Source organism: Mustela erminea, chromosome 9, assembly GCF_009829155.1.
Source record: "Mustela erminea isolate mMusErm1 chromosome 9, mMusErm1.Pri, whole genome shotgun sequence".
In the NCBI taxonomy this organism is placed as follows: Eukaryota; Metazoa; Chordata; class Mammalia; order Carnivora; family Mustelidae; genus Mustela; species Mustela erminea.
Genome location: NC_045622.1, coordinates 27360283 through 27375572, shown reverse-complemented (window position 1 = coordinate 27375572; position 15290 = coordinate 27360283). Strand labels below are relative to the sequence as shown.

The window sequence follows — 15290 nt, the reverse complement described above, 5'->3', positions numbered from 1 at the left end:
CTAAGTGATGTTTGGGGAGACTGTCTTTCCTCCCTCGATTATCCAGAATGCTGAGGAAACAATGTCTAGTTTTCAGTCCTCAGTGGCGGGAGTTCCTCAGGGACAATTCATTCCTTGAATAAAGGAAGAAGGGAGAGAGGGAGGGAGACAAAGAGCTGGGACAAGGAGACTTCCGCTTCTGGACCCATCATCTGCGTGGGGAACGAACAGGTGATTTGTTCTGGTGGAGACACCTCTACAAACCTTACCACCTGGCTAGCCATCCCCTCCCCCAAAGCCGGCTGGCCTATCCCACATTCCTGAGCCAGGACTTTTTGTTTTCCTGTTTATTTAAGACAAAAGCCTGGTGGTAATCATCTTCTGGGTGCTTAGCAACTGCTTTAGACCCTGTGACACAAAAGTCATTAACAATCCTGACGTCAGAAGCTTGGAATGGAGAACTCACAAAGCCTTGTACCTTTTGGGGATGGGGAAGAGAGAACCCTTTTCATTTTTTTCTAGGCTTCGACAACTCAGAGAATAAAACACACATGAGTTTCTCAGCAGACCAGCCTGCCATGCTACAAAGTGGGGGATTGAACTCCAAGTTTGGAGGCTTGGGGGAATTAGAGATTATTCATGATGGTTTAGAAATCCAGTGAGGCCAGAGTTTTAAAAAGTGGTGAGATAGAGGAAGATAAAAAACAGAGGACCAGAGAACCTAGTAAGCCACTAGAGTGATAGAACTTATTACTGAGACTCATACTATAAGCCCAGTATATTAAAAGAAGTACACAGCAAAGTCTTTTGTATGTGCTTTTTCGTCCTCCACAAAGGTACATGAACTTCTAATGAAACAGGCAGTTTATACCTTGCACCAGTACTGAAGCACCGAGATATTTGCGATATTGGTGGGGAGTCAGCAGTCAGCCTTGCAACCCAAACCCAGAGCTTCCTTGTGGTCAGGCCCCATGCATACTGTAGTCCTTACAGCTCTCCTGCACAAGAACTAAACAGCCAATAATTTGTGCATGACTTACTTATTTTTACTTGCTCATGTATCGACTCTCTGGAATGAAAACACAGGAGCCAAGTGTTTTCTTTAACACAGCAGGATCACTGGCTATATCTGGGGGCTGTCTGTGGGTCTCCTTCTCAAGTGCTCTGTGCCTCCATCTCAGGAATTAACCTGGCTGCTTCCTCCTGGCTTCTCTGTATCCTGCTTCCCCACCATCTCATCGGTGCCCTTGCTAATTCGCCAAAGTTAATACCTGATTAATAACTCCTATGATAGAAGAGTTCCTGGATGAGCTGTAGCCCCCATTTACAATCTGCTGGTGATTGAAGAATTATGTTCAGTTCAGTAATAATTGATGGAAATGGTCTCTTCTTTTCTGCAGTTGATTGACTTTGTAATTGTGATTTAATAATGTAAATACCACTTGTTTTCTTCTCAAGATGAATTGCCTTCTGATTTGCCAGGCTCAAGGCTCATTGGGCTTTCTTATATCTTTGTCTCTTCTCCTGAGATTATAGGTGAGATTTATTCATTATTTTGCTCTGTTTTTCTTTACATACACTCGCACACACACACATGCACATTTTGAATCAAGAGTTGGAAGGAGGACTTTTTTTCAACCAGCTATTGATGATCAAATGTTAGACCTAAAACTTTAAGAAATAATTTAGAAGCAGGAGGCCTGGGTGGGTAAGTAAGTGACAGACTCAAATGTGCACAGATAACTAGAGATTGCTCATGAACTAGACTAGTGCTATTTCCTAAATGATGAGGAAAGCTCAAAATTAATGGATGTGATTTTGTGATTTATAATAGAAATACATATCTGGTCTTTGTCCAGTTCCTGACACAGAGTTTCGAAAACCCTTGGAGCTTCCTGTGATGACAAGAAATGTACATTCTGTTATGTTAATGATGAAACTTTTGGAAAGCACCTAAGGATGGAGGTTGGTTGCCAGGGTAGCCAATCATGTGATTAGAAGGTTGGAATGTCTCCCCTCCCCCCCCACCACCTCAGGAAGGGGACAGGGACTGGAGATTGAGTTCAATCGCCAATGGCCAGCAATTTGCTCATTCATGTAATCAAGTCTCTAGAAAACCCAAAAGGGCAGAGTTCAGAGAGCTTCTGGGTCGATGAACACCCAGAATCAGGGAGAAGGGAGAGCTCACTCCAAGGGCATGGATCTTGTGCCCCTTTCCCCATTCCCTACCCTATGCATCTCTTCCATCTGGTTATTTGTGAGTTATATCCTTTTATAATAAACCAATCATCTAGTAAGTAAAATATCTCTCCGAGTTTTGTGAGCCACTCTAGCAGATCAGTCAAACCCAAGCAGGGGTCACAGAAACCTCCGATCAACAGCCAGTGTGTCAGAAGCACAAAGGGCAACCTGGATTTGCAGTTGGCATCTGAAGTGGGGGATCAGGGCCATCTTGTGGGACTGAGCTCTTCCTTGGTGGGATCTGATGTTACCTACAGGTAGATAGTGTCAGAACTGAAGGACACCCAGCTGGTGTTAATTGCTCAGTGTGGGGGATGAAACCCACACATCAGAATCAGTGTCAGAATGGCAACGGCTCTGTATTTTACTTTCTTTATTGAATGTTTCTCTACTGTTACGCATACATACCATACGTGTATCTGTGCATTCATATGTGAATCATATACTGCAGTGAATAAATACCACAGTGTTACTTACATTAATTTCATGACTTAGCATCAGGATACAATGTTCTATAATTGAAAAACAAAACAAAACAAAACCCTCTGGAGATGCATGTAAGTGGAACAAGTTCAGGGTTGGTCTGAAGGTGTCTGACACTGTGCATCCGGACTTGGTCCCTTCAAAAGCTCCTAGAAATCCACAGCTACTAGGCTCCAGGCACCAGCCCCTTCTAAAGTCCCCATTTTTGTCCAGGATCCTTCAATCCAAGCCTGTCTTGTTGGAACTTAGTTGCCCTTACAATCCTCCTTGCTTTTCTCCCCCAGACTGACATTGTCTGCCAAGAAGGCAGAGGCTCCATGCTTCCTCAAGTAACAAAAACAAAAGGGACAAACTCATCTGAGCCAATGGGAAAAAAACCCAGGAATTTTCAGCAGTCTTCTCCCTTTCCGGGTCAGATGTGTTAATTTTGACAGAGGCTTGCCGGGGCATATATGACCACTAAGCATAAGGAAACCCAGCAAAGGCAGGGAGGAAGAGGGACACAGCAGAGATCTAGCAAGGGGATTTCAGAGCCTGACAAGCCTCGAGCTTTCACATCTTTTGCAATGTGCTTAGCTGTGGCATATTCCAGAACCAGAGCCAGCCTCAGGTTTCAAGGGTAGAAACAGGATTCACACCTCTAAACTTCCCTACCCAGGGACACTGGGCCTTGATCAAATGCTGGTTGCTGTCCAGAGACTCATGATAAGATCGCAGCATCCCTATGTACTGTGCTAGAAGGACTGGCATGAATTAAGTGGAGAGAAGAGCAGTGGTTAAGGAGCTAAGAAACAAAGTGGCTCAGTGCCCTCATTTTGCAGGTAAGGAAACGGAGGCTGCATGAAGTAAAGTGGATTGTCCAGAATTCTTGGGGAATTGGTGGCAGAGTAATGACTCCTAGGTGTCCATTAGGCCTATGTTCATGAGGGTTCTCCAGAGAAGCAGAACCAAGAGGATATAGTGAGAGACAGATAAGACAAGATTCATTATAAGAATCGGTTTGAGCGGTTGTGGAGGCAGGAAGTCCCCTGATCTGCCATCTTCAAGCTGCACAATCAGGAAAGCTGGTGGCATAATTCAGTCAGAGTCTCAAGGTCCTACAACCAGGTGAGCAGATGGGGTAACTCCCAGCCCTGAGGCCAAGGGCTTTATAAATGGAGAAGGTGGGGAGGCCTATTGGTATGAGGACCAGAAGAACCTGGCGATCTGGTGTCCAAGGGCAGGAAAAGACAGACATCCTAGCTCAAGAAAAGCAGAGAGAATTTACCCTTCCTCCATCTTTTTGTTCCCTTCAGGTCCTCAGTGGACTGAATAATGCCTACCCACAATCGTGTGCACAATCTGTTCTACTCAGTCTACTGAAGCAAATGCTCATCTCTCCTAGAGACACTTCACAGACACACCCCAGCATCGTATTTACCAGCTACCTGGGCATCCATTTGCTCAGTCAAGTTGACACATAACACTAACTGTCACAGGGCCTCTCAGATTTTGTTGGTTCTGTTCTGGTGTAGCCATAGGTCATTTCTGATAGTGGGGGTGTGGGAGAGATTTGGGCTGTGGTTCTGAGTGTTGAGCCTTTACTACTGCCAAGGTCCCCTTTCCTTTGTCTTTCAGTGTCTGTCTTTTGGTTGGGAAGGATTAGTGAGGTGAGCCACATAACTAAGAAGGGATATTTTTAGCAAAGGCAGGGGAGGACAGAAAGCAGAAAGAAGCATCATTTTCGTGCATTTGGAGTGTACCCTGAGACCCATGAAGATGGGTCTCAAATCAGATAAGTGGATGATTAGTGATACCTATAAGACATTACTCCAACCTACCCGAGACGAGGGAAACAAGAACAGCTACTTGTCAAAATCTGCATGAATAGGATTCTTAGAAGGGAACGGAAAGAATTAATTTCCCCCATTAATACAAGACATTACCCTCAGACACACACAGTCCTTCATAATTGTCAAAACCTCTTTCCTCTCCGTCACCGAGCAGCGACAGCACAATGACAGATGAGAGCCACCTTGAGATTGCTGTGGTGTCTTTATTCTTGTGCCTGCATTGTCAAGACCCCAGAAAAAGGTAGGGTGGCCTAGGTCAATTCTGCAGTGTGCAGGCTTGACTGCAGGAAACTTTTTATGTTTCCACATAGGTCAGTGACCCTGAGCTTCTGGGTAGGAACTCTGCCCATCAGCATCACAGTTGTCATATTTCCAGAACGTAAGGAATTAGGTAGGATTCCTGGTCATGGACTGTATTGCTAAGTTACAAAAGACTAGAAATGACTTTAGAAATCATCCAGTACATGTTTTTATTTAATAGGAAAAGAAATAACGAAGACTTGGGGTGTTAAAAACATTTACGCAAAATCATATAGCATATTAGTGGCAAACCGAGGGTTAGATCCAGGTCTTCTGGTCTCCAGTTCAGTACTTTTTCTCCAATTACTCATGCTCTTGGCAGAGTTATAAAGACCATGGGTATTGTGACTTCTATGGGGATGAGGCTAAGAAAGGAGTCTAGGAAGATAGTTGTCTTTCGTGAGAGATCAGCTTAATAAGAGTGCAAGTTGGATGATAAGAAACAGGCAGACTTGCCCAGAATATCACAAGGTGCAGATACAGAGGACCCTTCACTGGAAAGTTTCCAAAGGGACCCAACATCACATCAAGGGCTCTTGGCCCCAAGGGCAGAGACATTGTCCATTGAGTGCACAGCTCCTAATTCTTCCTTTCAATGGCTGCTATAGCTGAGTGCGTGAGCCTAGTTATCTCCCTGTGATGCTTCAGAGCTCAGGCCCTCCAGCTCCGTGAAGTGTGCAGAATGTCTCAGTTGCAGCCTGCATGCCAAGTATGCTGCTTGGTTTAGTGGGTATTTTGCCTGGAAGCAAATACAAGGATTTTAAAAATATTAATGAACGTTGATAATTAACACCATTGTCATGCGGTTGTGCTATTGGCAGCTCATCTGGGGAGAGGCTAAAATGTAGAGATTAAGAGAAGAGGAAGGGAGAGAGAACACAGGAAAGGTCAGGCAGCATCAAGGATTCATCCGCAGACACAGGGCTGTTCTTCCTCAAAAGAGCATCTCCCCAGTAGCCTGAAGAGGCCCTGCGGCTGGTTCTGTGAGTGCTGTGGGCCATCCTAACCATTTCAGAAGGCCAGATCTGGTCTTGTATCTGAACTGCCAGGACTTTGAGCCAGCATCTGTTGAACTCCAGCTGGTTTCCATCCTGCAGGCTGCCATGCTCATGCCCTCACTCTAGTTGGACCTATGTTCCAAGCAGCTGCTCTAGCCTGTAACCCCACAGAAAAGTAGTTAGCTCATGATTCTTAAGCTCTGAGGAAGAGAGCACACAGTCATTCCGGACCCTCATCCAGCAGAGTTCTACATCTGAAAATCCACAATCTCCTTGGGGACCAGACCACTGTCTCTCATTGAATTTAAAAGTGTGAGTATTGGAAAAGACCCATAGGCGGATAAGGTATAAGCAGCAGCCTGGGCAGATCCTGATGGCCAGCGTTTCCATAAGCTGGAAGTACAGTGGCCACAGAGATTGTCATCCAGAGAAGCACACTGTTGAGAGTAGAAGTGACCATTAATTAATAATTGTGGGAAAATAGGTGTCCACTGAGAGTGTACTGGATGGACTTAATAGTAAGTCACCCTACTTGAAAAATAACACAGGCTTTCTTAGTGTTGCTGTAGAAGACATTAATCCCTAGGGAAGACAAGCTAGGGAAGGAAACCTAGGGAAGGAAAGTTTTAATTCCTCCCAAAGCACGTACAGCCTTTGGTCTGATGTTGCTCTGTTATTAGAAATAATTTGAAGAATTGGGACACCACTTGGTCCCCAACAGATTCTGACAAAAAGACTTGCTGTGAGCTCAAGAAGCCAAGTTTTCAAGCCCCCTCTGGTGTTGGATACTTAATGACCATGTGGTGGCATGGGACAGTCTGTGCCTCCACAATATTATTTTCTTTGAGAAACTGGGCATAGGTAACTGGTCATTTCTGCTTAGGCTAATGAAAGCAAGGTCAAATCAAACTTTCTTAAGACATATACAAGAAATACATGCTCGGAGGAAGTAGTATCTCATTCAGTGGCTTAATTTCGTTTTTTAAAAAGTGTCGATTATTTTTTAAAACAGTATTTTATTTCAACTAAAGTACAGAATTCCTTCACTTTTTAGTTGTTTTGTTATGAAATAACCTTGTTGGCTCAGATTGCAAATAGTTGTAGTGAAGGAAAAAATCCTGTAATAAAGAAAAACTTTCCAAATATCCTTAACATTTCATCAATAACTCAGCTATTTCAGCTAAGCTTTCTGTTAGTCCTGATATTGTTTTCTTCAACCTCTGTGTCTTTTTGGTCAGAGATGTTTATTTCTGTTCATATTTGGATACTTTATAGAATATAAATGTTAGCTACTTTTTTAACCATGTCAGCTATTCTGTTCTCCAAATGGATTTAAGTTTCTGCCTCCAGCCATTTGTCTGTCTATATGAGAAATTCTGGTTTTCTGAATTCTGTGCCCTCAAGCTCTCTCTCTCTCTCTGTGTGTGTGTGCGTGTGTGTGTGTGTGTGTTCATCTCTGCTCTTCTTTATCCAGCATGCACTCGGAACTCCTACTGAAAGGGAATGTGCCACATCTGTGCCAGTACCCTGGCTCTTTCCGTACCACTCAGGACTACTCCCTCTGAGTCAACAGGGTCATCTAGATTATAAAACTCTCATGTCCTGATTTTTCTTATAGCTAATGAATTCATCTCAGAAAAGAGAACACAAAGACCAAACTAACTACATGTCTTCACTTCGGAAAGACTGACTCTTGTCCTGATTCTCTTCATCTGTGGATCTGGGCATCCCCATCCACTGTGGGTTGATGAAGGCCTGGCTGCCATTACCTTGCAAGGCCCCGCTCTCCCTGACTCACCTGCTGACATCCCAACTGTCTCTCATAAGGGGCAGTGGATTGTCAGCAGAAGGCCTGAGCACGCTATGAGATGTGCAGAGCTTTATCGACTGGTAGGTTCTGAATGTCTTCACGTCAGAGGATGCCTGGGAGTCAATAAGTAGAACTAGCTGGCACTTGGCAAGTAAAGTCCACGGGAGTTCTCCATGTATTAACTGGGGGTGTCATTTCTGGTTATACATTTGAGTGCCCTGGACAGTGTTTAGAGGATGGCAGTGATGGGCTAGTTCAATCAGTCTGTAAGCATGGGCTCAAGAGTCTGTTTTTAAAGTGCTCCTTGAATGATATCACGTGTCACCTCAGACAAGATCTCTAGGCCCTCCCTCTTCGACCTCGTTGTACAGAGGCTTCTTAATTTTGCATTCTCCTGACCCCACTTACCAGGAAAACCCCTTCAAATCCCCTGCCTCTGGCTTTCCACCTCCGATAAAGAGAGCCCCTGTACCAGAATTGATCTTTCTGTTTAGTCCCACTGAAGAGTCATTTGAGCCCTTCTTTTATTGTGTCATCCCAGCTGTCCCATCAGAAAATGACAAAGACTTAGGAAATTCACCACTTCCAGGCAATTCCTTTGAGCCCCATTTCCCAGGAGCATTATTAATGTACTCTTTCCCCCACTAGAAGCTCACCTGACTTTCACAGTCACATATTGATCTTGTCATTAGCCAACTTGCTGTCTACCTCAGGGAAGGTAGCCAGCAAGGCAGCCCTGGACAGGAGCGAGCCACCCCTCCCTTGGGCAAGGTCCTGGTGGCCATAGCCTGAGAAAGGTTATCTGAGCCCAAGACAAAGAGTTTTTGTCACCGCCAGCAAGTGAGACATTGACCCAGAGGCTCAGTCTCCAAACCAAAATGACTTTAGCACAATTCAATTGCTTGTATTAATTAAGGGAAAATGAAACAGTGGGTTTATCACACTTTTCATTAACTCCAGCAGCAAAGGGATGTATCTGGGAGTTGGGAGCAAGCAAGGATGGAATGTACTGCTGTCCACATGCCCTGGTTTAATTAAGGAGGGGGAGCCCACAATTGCTTTTTCCCAACAGCATTCTAAGGAGAGTCACGGGGTTAGGGAGGATAGAGAGGGTAGAGATGGGCCTGACAGAGAGAGAGAGAAGACTATGCAGAGAGGGGGAATTTAGAGGGAATTCAGTTTCCAAACCCTTGCCCATCGCACATAGAGTGAGGAGATGCTGTATGTTCATCCTACGTGAGATAAACACAGGGTTCAAGGAAGTTGAAGCTGTAATCCCTTCTCAGTCTACTTGCAGTTTAGACAATGGGATGGCTACCATATAGGAAGCAAGTGCAAACAGTACAATAACAAGGTCACATGAGCCATATTGTCCCAAATTCTGAGACTTTATCCTTGTTCCTACTCAAGCATGTTTCTAATGTTTCTGTCCTTCAGGAGAAGGAAGCTCTTGTGTCAGGAGGTTTGTGATTGAGAATGATATCATGAGATCTCTGAGGAGGAGGGAGAAACCCACTCCTTAGCCTATAGGTTTCCAGAAGGCAGCATCTCCTATAATCTCTGGGAGTAATAGTCCCTTCTTCCACCTCAGTCACTCTTTGTCTCCTTCATGGATGGTGAGTAATGTCATTGATAAGGTGATTTGTGATGCATCCACGGGACCTTGTCATGCCAGAATAAGACCACCTAGAAGTGAGATGGCACTCCTGATTCTCCATCACCTTCCTGATCTACCTCTGCTTGGGTCAAAGTATTCTCCATAAACACTGGACTCTCTATTCCAATATAGCCTTTATTCCCAGGTCCAACATTTGTCCTGTAGGTGAATACCCAAGACAAGTACTCCTACTGAGCAAGTCCGGATGTCCTTAGTTCACAGGGAGAAAAGCAAGAACCTGTGTCATCTTTGGATGCCAAGCCCAGATTGTGGGTCAGCCTGATAGCAGTAAAGCTCGTATTTTGATCTGTTTGTGGCTCACTTGATATGATTATGTTCTACTGGCCAGAATCCTCAAGAGAGATGGATGAGTGACAAGCTTTCAGAACACAACCCCACAAGCACTTCTGACATCTACCTTGCCCTACACATGGCAAGGGCACAGAAACCACTGGGAGGGGACTACTCCAGACAGTTCCTTTCCTTGGACTTATCTTGCTCCAGACCTCTGGGCAGGATTTCTAGCATATGGTCAATAATGACAGCCAACCCACACCTTTTTTGAAGAATGGTACTAAGCATTTCTTACAGGGGTAAAATCTCAGTTCCTTGATAGCTTGAATGAATACTTAGTGTTGGTGAATAGGCAAGAAGCTATGGTCCAAGATGGATCAAAAGGGTTAGAAGCATTCATATTATCATCTGGACAATGGATTCCCAATTTCCAAGTCCAGTGTTATTATGGAACATCTGTAATAACCCCTCTTGCTGAGGAGCAGAGAAATGTCTGTTCTTGCTTTTCTAGAAATCCTTCTGTGTGAGCCAGATGGACTCGTGCGCTTTCCACTCCCAATGGCTTTCTCTTCCTTTCTTGCCCACTGGAGTTCTCTTTCTACTGGCCGTGTCTTCAGAAAGCCATTCGCTCTGTGTGGATGAGTCCTTAAATTCTTACCCCTCCTCCCTACTCTCATCCTCCTCATGTTCATTTCCTTCAAGGCACCTGCCCCCAGGCATGTGCCACTGTGAGCTACCTCCTGACAGGTCTCATGGCAAAAGCTGTGACAGGTGCTGACACTTAACCTCACAAAGCAGTTTCCCTGGATAGAGTGGCAGCTTTCCGTGGCCTATGAGGAGGGACAGTGAGGCTGGGATACCCGGAAGGCTACTTTTAATCATTTCAAAGGGAGACGCCAGGCAGGCTCTGCTCTATTGGAGGATAACTTTTTTTTGGATGATGCAAATAATCTAACAAATGAATGGGCCTCCCTCTGAAATCATCCCTGGGGATATTTATGCAGAATTGGTGAAGATATTCCATCAGGGACAATAATCCAAAAAAAAAAAAACATAGAAAACTAAAATCTTTGAGCCCTTTGGTGCTTAGAACTGTAAAATTCTAAGGGCCTGTGTGAGGAAAAAAAAAAAAAATCAAGCATAAGAGTGGTGGCTGGGAGCCAGTTGGCATGGAAGGACAGCATGGGAAGGGGGACAGAAAGAAGAAGAACCAGGTCAGGATGCATCCAGATTTTCGTCCAGTTTTCCTATTTGGTCTCTTCATCCCTGAATGCTTAAGTTGCTTCCAGCTCTAATAAATCTTTCTGTCCCACCATCTTTTACTAGAGGGATGTGAAAACAATTAGGAACTGAAAAATGAGCCTAGGGATAGAAAAATATACACTGCCGAGTTCTAGGCTCTCGAGATTGTAGACTACCCAAGGTCAAGGGCCTCGTCTTCTACATTGTCTCCACCCAACACCCAGCATCTAACCCAGCGCTTCTCTCATGGTACATGTGAGTAAAATGACTGCAGGTGATGTCGGGGACAGCAGGTCATACCAGAGGTCCTTTCCTGAAGCAGTTTCTCAGTCTGCGCCTTCGTTTCTAAGACGGCAGGCCCTGCTTGTGGCCATGGCTTGCTCTTTACAGTCTGTGGCTGGGTCAGAATCTGCCTCCCCGCAGAAGAAGCCCCCCTGTGCACGCAGAACCATGGGGCTCACTCACGCGTCCTGCATCTGAGGGGTCCTGGCCTAGGGACCTCCTTCATCCCCTGATAAATGGCCCCATTTGTATTCTTGCAGATCTTAATCTCACTGATACAGTGAATTGAATTTACCTTCTCACAAGTACTTGTCTGTGGGAAGAAATAACCCCTTTCTAAAAATATATTTCTGCCAATGATTCAGAATTCACTTCCTTTTGCTTCCAATCACGTTATATGAGGATGTCTGAATGCATAGGGCAGCCTTTGGGTTATTGGCTTGTTAAGGGACATCTCACCACAGAGCAAAACTGTGAAGCCGATTTGGGACTCCCGTTTTCATACATTTCGTCGAAGAAAATACTGTAGTCTTTTAGCCTGTGTTTTTCCTTTAATCCCATTTGAAAGTGTCTCTAGAACCTTTCCAGTGAGCGACACCTGGGTGGCTCAGTTGGTTAGGCAGCTGCCTTCGGCTCAGGTCATTATCCCAGAGTCCTGGGATCGAGTCCCACATCGGGCTCCTTGCTTGGCGGGGAGTCTGCTTCTCCCTCTGCCTCTGCCTGTGTTCGCTCTCTCTCCCTCTCTCTCTCTCTGACAAATAAATAATAAAAAAGTCTTTAAAAAAAAAAAAAAGAGCCTTTCCAGTGACGCCCAAGCCATCTTGTTGGCGCTCCCCCCATCTTTCTTTCCTTCCTCGTACCGGTACCTCTTCTTTCTCCTCCTTCTCCTTCCTCTCCTACTCTTCCCTCAAGTTTCTTCCTGCCTGTCTTCTTTCCTCTCCCTCCACATCAGCAGTTTTTCTTCCTGGCAAACACAAGAGGATTAAAACGTTTGTTGCCTTCTGCCCCTTTTGCTGCAGGATGGAGTCAGAATTTGACACTGCGACTGGAACAGAAGAGGTCAGGGAAAGCGCTCGACCCTGCAGTTTCTTAGGTCTGTAGGCATTTAGCAACTTCAGTTTGTTTACCTAGTATTCAAAGCAGTAACAAAAATGACATCTCCAGCACTTCCAGTGGGCCTAAGATGGGGAGTGGCTTCAACGTCCTCTTCCCATTTCTTAGCAAAGAAAACTGAGAGCATGCACACTTCTAGTAAGACTGTAAACACTCAGGTATCTTCAGGGGTCCAGATCCTTGACCTCAGTGCACTTGACTGAGTGCTGTACTCCGAGAAGGGTATCTCTTGAGATGCAGGCACCACAAGGATCTCAGCGTGGGAGGCGCTCAGTAAGCTTTGTTGACCAAGTGGCCACTTCGCAGACCCAGATCATTACAAATGGGTGACAAGAGTGAGCTGAGAAGAGCATGTTTTGGTGCCTTGTAGCTTCGCGGCCCAGTGCCTGGGTCCCAGAGCAGCAACATGGAGATCCTTGGATATTGGTTAGAAATGCAGAATCCCAGCCCCACTCTAGACCTACTGAGTCAGAACCTATGTATTTTTTAGATTCCAGAGGGATATATATGCAAATTAAAATCTGGAAAGCATTTACTTTATAGTATGGACTTGACAAAATTCATTTTCTCACTTAATGAGGTAGTATTATTGTCACGATCCCCATTTTACAAGAAACCTTCTCTTCCTTCCTCCCTTTTTTGCTGTCATATAAGTGTCCCATAAAAACAACATAACAAATAGGAAAAATACATTCCCACTTTCAAGAGGGTGGCTGTATCATCCAGTAATTCCTCCATGAAGGACCCAGGATCTGCCCTCCTCCCACCTTAGGGTCCCAGAACACTGGCTTCCATCTTCTTTAAGGTGATCCTGTCCCTTTGCACAAGCCAGCACTTCCAAAGAGAATAGCATCTATAAACCTGCCTTATCAGGATCTTTAAGACGTGTTCCCAGTGTTACTATGTAGCATGGTATGGTTCTATCTTATTCTCTGCACGGAAACCGGCTCAGTGACCCTGCCTGAGGCTCCCGCCAGGCCTGGTGCAGGTGGCTCTTTTGTTTGGTCAGATGCAGTGGGGTTTAATTACTTGTGGCAAATGCACTGTAGCACATTTTGAACAAATCATGGCATCTTAGTAGTAAGGAGGTACCCTTTTGATTCTGCCATACTTGTTCATTGCAGAAAAGGCAAAGTGAATTTGGGAAGTTGTTTTGGTGTGTTTGATTTCATTGCTGTATACTTAGATTGGCTAACCAACATCATTTCAACAAGTGAGGCAATTTTTATCCTCATAGACTTCCTGAAATAAGTGATCCCCAAACCTTCTTCAACTATGAGATTCTGTTAAATCTGACAGAAGTAAGGAAAAAAGAATGAGAAGATGTTTCTACCCATCTAACAAATCTTGAGGAACTAAGATATGAACTAGCCTGAATGATTAAGTGTCTGCTGTGGTGGCAGGCTTATGACCAGCACCACTGCCTTGAGATCCCAGTGAATAGGGCCCTACCCCAACCCCAGTAGGCGCCATGCTCTAGAGTGTCTTCCTTGACATTTTCTAAGTCCTCCTCTGGTGCCTAGGAGCAGCCAACACCAGCAATATTATTAAGGAGAGACACTCAGATTCTAAACTGGGAGTGTGTGTCCTGTCCTGAGCCCCGTTTCTCCTCTTCGGGGTGCGTTTCCAACTTCTACTCTTGGCCATTCTTTACATGGGTTCAACCAGATTTCCTAAGATCCCCAAACTCACACCTGTGGGCTTGTTTGGGGACGCAGTCCATAGGTCCAGGTTCTAGGAGGTTGGCAAAGGATTGCTCCTCCTGACAGTGCCAGATTTCTTTCATGTAATTGAATGAGATTGGGTTACCAGGATAGTGCTTATGTTGGATGAATCTGAATGTTTATATAGAGAGGGCCTGTGTGAAAAATATTTTGCCAGGGGACCCACACCTGCTTGGGATGTACTTGGTAACTGATGGCAGAACCTGGGTAGTTAGGACTTGGGGTGGGGGTTGGAGGCAGGGAAGACAACAGGAGCTGAAAAGCAAGTGGTCTGAGGAAATGGGCAGGATGGGTGGAAACTCCTAAGAGGTGAGACTTAGAGCAAAGTCGGGATGTTAAAGCACCTGACTCCCTACCCCTTTCCCATCATCCTACACCTCACTTTCCTGCTGTTCCTCATCCATGGTGGACTTAGACTTAGTTGATGGAACACCCATTGGATAAGAATGTGTTTATAGGGGGGTGTGAGGGAAGTTATAATGTGTTTTTATCCTCCTGAAAACTATTTTCACTCAAATGCCTGGAATACAAAAAAGAATCAGGCAGCAGGCCTACAAGAAATCCAAATGGCTCTACTTCATCCCTGGCCTTTGTGTTGGCTGGGTTTTCACAGGAGTCTGGTGCTTTGATAAAAGTGAAAACATCTGGGGTTCAAGACAGACGGTCTGTTCTCTTTGCACTGAACCACAGGGAGAGCGGTAAGGGATAAGACAGAGGGGCCAGATTGTTGTAAGACACATCCTGAGGGTTGTAAACAACACATATTTTGCAACCCTACAATATTTTGATCATGAATTCCAAGCTTCACAGGTGCCTAGGAATAAAACCTGCAGAATGTCCCTCAAAGTTGGGTATTAAATCCACAAGGCTGTTCTAGTGACCACAGGTCCATCATATGGGGCTATGACGTTTATCTTATGTTGTCTATCATTTATTGAGTGCCTAATGCAGAGCAGTTACAAAATGCTTCCATATTCATTTTTTCTCCAGTTCATCTTCTCTAGGACACTTTGAAACCAAATCAACTGCTTTGCATCTATCTGTATTAAACTATTAAATGGTCACTTATTTGTTCTACCAGTGGTTAGTTGTTTGTGTTCTGTATCCAAAGGAATTTTTTTTTTTTTTGAGACAGTGAGGTCGGGGGCAGAGGGAGAGGGAGAGAGAATCTCAAGCAGACCCCATGCTCAGCATGAAGTCCAACTAGGGGCTCAATCTCATGACCCTGAGATCATGACCTGAGCCAAGATCAAGAGCCAGATTTTTAATGGACTGAGCCACCCAGGTGTCCCATGAAGGGATTTCTACATAATGAAAAATTAAGATGCTCATGCT

General features: G+C 44.9%; 1 protein-coding gene across 6 annotated transcripts in view; it reads left to right on the top strand.

The window, feature by feature from the left end:
• The window catches only part of OPCML (opioid binding protein/cell adhesion molecule like), a 1088088-nt gene that overhangs the window by 1049105 nt on the left and 23693 nt on the right, over nucleotides 1-15290 (top strand). The window lies entirely within an intron of this gene.